Source organism: Rhinopithecus bieti, unplaced genomic scaffold (assembly GCF_001698545.2).
Source record: "Rhinopithecus bieti isolate Rb0 unplaced genomic scaffold, ASM169854v2 scaffold_30732, whole genome shotgun sequence".
In the NCBI taxonomy this organism is placed as follows: Eukaryota; Metazoa; Chordata; class Mammalia; order Primates; family Cercopithecidae; genus Rhinopithecus; species Rhinopithecus bieti.
The window spans coordinates 2,221,363-2,225,872 of NW_016814045.1; the positions used below are offsets into that span (position 1 = coordinate 2,221,363).

Consider the following 4,510-nt stretch of genomic DNA (forward strand, 5'->3'; position numbering starts at 1 on the left):
TTTTTTTTTTAATGAGACAAAGTCTTTTGTCTTTCACCCAGGCTGGAGTGAAGTGGTAAGATCTCAACTCACTGCTGCAACCTCCGCTCCCCAGGTTCAAGCAATTCTCCTGCCTCAGCCCCTGAATAGCTGGGATTATAGGTGCCTGCCACCACGCTCAGCTAATTTTTGTATTTTTAGTAGAGATGGGGTTTCACCATGGTGGCCATGCTGGTCTCAAACTCCTGACCTCAGGTGATCCACCTGCCTCAGCCTCCCAAAGTGCTGGGATTATAGACGTGAGCTACCACGTCTGGCCCCTTTCTCCTCTTTATTCAAATGTCAACGGATTGTTTTTACTGTTTTCACAAGTTCATCATTTTTCTGCAGCCAAGGCTGAGCCTACTGCCTTCCTTGTCCCACGCAGACAGAAATGATGCTGATCAGTGAGAATCCAGGTGCATCCAGAAAACGTGCAGCCTAGACAGCTAGAGGCAAATTCATATCACCTCATGGAAGCTCTGCTGTTTCTGTTGTGGTTGGGGTTGTGGGGAGGGATTTCTGCCTTAGGAGCAAAACCCAGGCAATAGACCATGGAAAGGATCACTGGCCTCCCAACACCCCAGCCCAGCCCAGCGTCCCCTATACTTGCATCTACACAAACCCTTAAAGACATACAGACACCGTTGAAACAAAGAGGAACATTTGTCTTTCTCAATTTGCCACATCTTTTCTAACAAAGCAGAGTCAGCTGTGGACATGCAGGTTCACGGCTGTGTGTTCACGCCAATTTGTGCCTAGAAACAGAGTCTCCGCACAGCTCCCTCCCGCACACATGGGTGAGCAAGAGGGACAAGCCCTGCCGTTTTCCAGAGACCAGAGACCAGAGACCAGGGTGATTCTTTGGCAGCCAGTCTTCCAAAATTAGTTGGACATTTTCCCCCAGAGCGCCTTGAAGCATCAGATTAATCTTCTGAGCATTTGCCACTGCTGTTCAGTATAAATGGCTACCTGAATCCCTGGTGATCCCCGATCTCCGACACCTCAGCTATTTTCCACTACAAAGAACTCTGGAATGTAATGGCAGACTTATTATTAAGTAATTTCCAGTGTGTGTGTGCTCTTTAATTCCAACAACGCACAGCTCCAGGAGAAAAAAAAAAACAGTTGGTGGAGGGGGGTCCCTAATTAAGTTAATATTCAAAAGCACAATTCTTCCCAAGAGAAAGGGCCCCCATGTAGTCTACCTTCATGTCCTCCGCACCTCATAATTGCCCTTAGCTTCAGTGGATTTTCTTCTCACTCAGCCAGTCCAATGTGGTACTGCTGGAGTTTTGGCTGGTGGTCATTGGGAGACTGAGGATTTCTTAGGCTATGACACAATGACACACGGAGGACACTTGATGAACCATTTTTTAACTTGAAAAAGGATAGGTTCTTGTTTTTTTCCCTGATCTCAGAGTGAGGCAAAGAGAAATGACCTCCACTTCAGGCTATGCCCTAAAGGGAAAGCTTACCACTAATTACATTATCTGTCATAACAACTATGTAGACACTGACAACAATGAGTGCCACTCTCTACTGAGCACTTAGAATGCGCCAAGCTCGGTTGAAATCTTTAGCATTATCATTCCATTTAATACCTCTGGCATCTGTTAAAAAAGAATAGTAAGCACAGTCTTGTGACCATCCCTAAATTATTTGATCAGCACATATTTCTTGAATGTCTGTTATGTGCCAACCATTCTTCTAGACCCTGAGAATATCTCAGTGAACAAAAGAGACAAAACTTTCTGCCTTTCTGGAAGCTGTATTCTATTGGAAGAGAAAATAAATAAGATTAACTAGTAAAATACACAGTTTTACAAACAGGCTGAGGCTCAGAGAGGTGGATCTACCAGTCCAAGCTCACACAGACAGCAAGAGAGACATGCAGATTCCAGTCTCAGACCTCTGACTCCAAACCAGGTTAAAGTTTTCCCCATAGTTGAAATTAAAAAAGGAAAACAAAACAAACAAACAAAAAAAACACTCTTTTTTTTCACTTCGGTTTGACCTAGGGTGTAGGTGCTTTCCTGATGGTCTCTTGAAGCAAGCAGGGACATCTCACTTCTCTGGCTTTCCCTGTCATCTGTCTGCATTTCCATGCAGCCTGTTTTATGCTTTTACTTGCATTTCCATCTGGATAGGGCATTGCCCTTTATGCTTTTCTTAGGCATGCTTGATGTTGAATATTAAAATCCTGTTTCTCTCTTCGTACCCTTCATGCAGTATTAGCCACTTATTTCTACCTTTAAATTTCTGCACATGGCAGAACATTTCTTGATGCTTTTTTAGAAAAACCTTTTATGGTAATTATAGCTTTCTTCAAGTGCATTTATGCTTCCCTTTTACCATGCTGTAGACATTATTTTGTTCATGCCTAATTTTGTTAAGGCAAAACCCTGCCTACCTGGTAACTGTGTGGACAGACTTTCTTTTTCTAGTGGTTGGAATTTTATGTGTAGAGTCTTGGAAACTCTTTCATTTCCACTCTGCCAAAGCCACTGGATTCAGCCAGAGTTATTCGCTCATCATTTCCCCCACGTACTTATTAAGTAGTGGCACTCCAAGAGTAAACAATCTAGACGTGGTCCCTCCCTGACAGTTTTACACCATAGCAGGAGCGCCTGGGGCAGCTGTTCAGTTCACAATAGGGGCACCATTCAAAATGTAGGTAATGACAATGAGTACATTTATTATGACACTTTTCCAGCAGGTGACAGTAAAATGTCTTAAGGAAGGACTGCTACATGGCCTAGCAAGCATCAAGGGGGTACCAGCCAATTGTGATACAGTGGGGGCAGATAGTACCACATAAAGGAAAGGATAAAGATGCCATGACCAGTGCTGCTGGCATGAGCTTGGGAGCTTTGGAAAAGCTTCCAGGAGGAGTTGACTTCTGAGTGGGGATTTGGAGGATGTATTGAAGTTAGGGAGGTGAGAAAAGTGAAAAGGAAAGGCCAAGTGGCTTAAGTCTAACCAAAGGCTAAAGGGATGTTGAGATAGGCTGATGTGGTAAGAGCTAGTTCATACGAAGTCAGCAAGCCCAGTTAAGGACTTCAGACTTTACCCATGGGTCAATGGAAAGCTACTGAAGTGTTTACAGCAGTGTCCAGAATGTGAGACATGGAGGCAGGGAGACCAGTTAGGAGGTTTTGACAAGCATCTGGACCAAAGATGAGGGTGGCTGGGGTTAATGTGGTAGCAGTAGGGGTGGAAGTAGAGCACAGATTCCAAGATATTTAGGAAGAAGGACAGATAGGAGTTCTTGCAGTTTATAGGAAAATTAGGCAGAACTTGGTTGGAATTAGGTAGAAGAGACAAGAGAATGTAGGAGAGGGGGGAGATAATTAAGAATGCCTCCAACGTTTCAGTGGTGGGCAATGGGGTAGATACCTGGATGTGCCATGCACTGCTCAAGGGGTCAGAGTTTGTGGGGAGGAAAGGTAAAGAGTCAGAATTCTTTTGAGTTTGAGATGCTTATGAGTGTACAGGTGGGGAACAGATGGCTATGTTGAGATGCAAGTTGGAGTTCAGGTCTAGAGGTCAGAAGACTGGAGTTGAGGATTTAGGAGCCATCAGAATATAAGGGTGTGGGTTGTTTTTGTTGTTGCTGTTGTTTCCTTTTTTTGAGACCGAGTCTCACTCTGTCGCCCAGACTAGAGTGCAATAGCACGATCTTGACTCATTGCAGCCTCTGCCTTCTGGGTTCAAGTGATTTCCCAGCCTCAGCCTTCTGTGTAGCTGGGATTACAGGCACCTGCCACCACACCCAGCTAATTTTTGTATTTTTAGTAGAGATGGGGTTTCACCATTTTGGCCAGGCTGGTCTCGAACTCCGGACCTCAGGTGATCCACCCACCTTGGCCTCCCAAAGTAGGTTTTTTTAAATCCCAAATTTCCACATCACCTCTCTGTATATAGGTTGGAATATGACAGAACTAGTCCATTCATATCACTGGTGTCCTTGAAAATTCTCCCTGGGAAGAGGACTTTTGGTCTTAGAGAGGAAGTTTCTATTACCTTCTCATGACCCTCAGAAGAGTTTATAGATATAAGGCAGGCAGACAGAAAAGATATAGCACCCCCTGATTGTTTTTATCCATTCGAGCACCTTCTGCGTGCCTAAAACCAGGCCAAGATCTGGGATTCAACAGCAAACAACCAAATCTTGGATCTCATGGGGGTTAATGTCTAGGGCTAGGTTTCTCAACCTTAGCACAGTTAACATTTGGGGCTGTATCATTCTTCACTGTGGGACCTGTCCTGTGCATTATAGGATGTTTAGCAGCATCACTGGCCTCTACCCACGAGATGCCAGTAGCACCCTCCTCAAATTGTGGCAATCAAAAAATGTCTCCAGACTGGGCACAGTGGCTCATGCCTGGAGTGCTGTAATCCCAGCACTTTGGGAGGCCAAGGCAGGCAGATCACTTGAGATCAGGAGTTCAAGACCAGCCTGGCCAACATGGTGAAACCCCACCCCTAC

The 4,510-nt window shown here is 44.9% G+C and overlaps 1 protein-coding gene across 1 annotated transcript in view; it reads left to right on the top strand.

Annotated features, from left to right (window-relative positions):
* Positions 1 to 4,510, top strand: part of TENM2 (teneurin transmembrane protein 2) — a 1,242,216-nt gene that overhangs the window by 1,124,912 nt on the left and 112,794 nt on the right.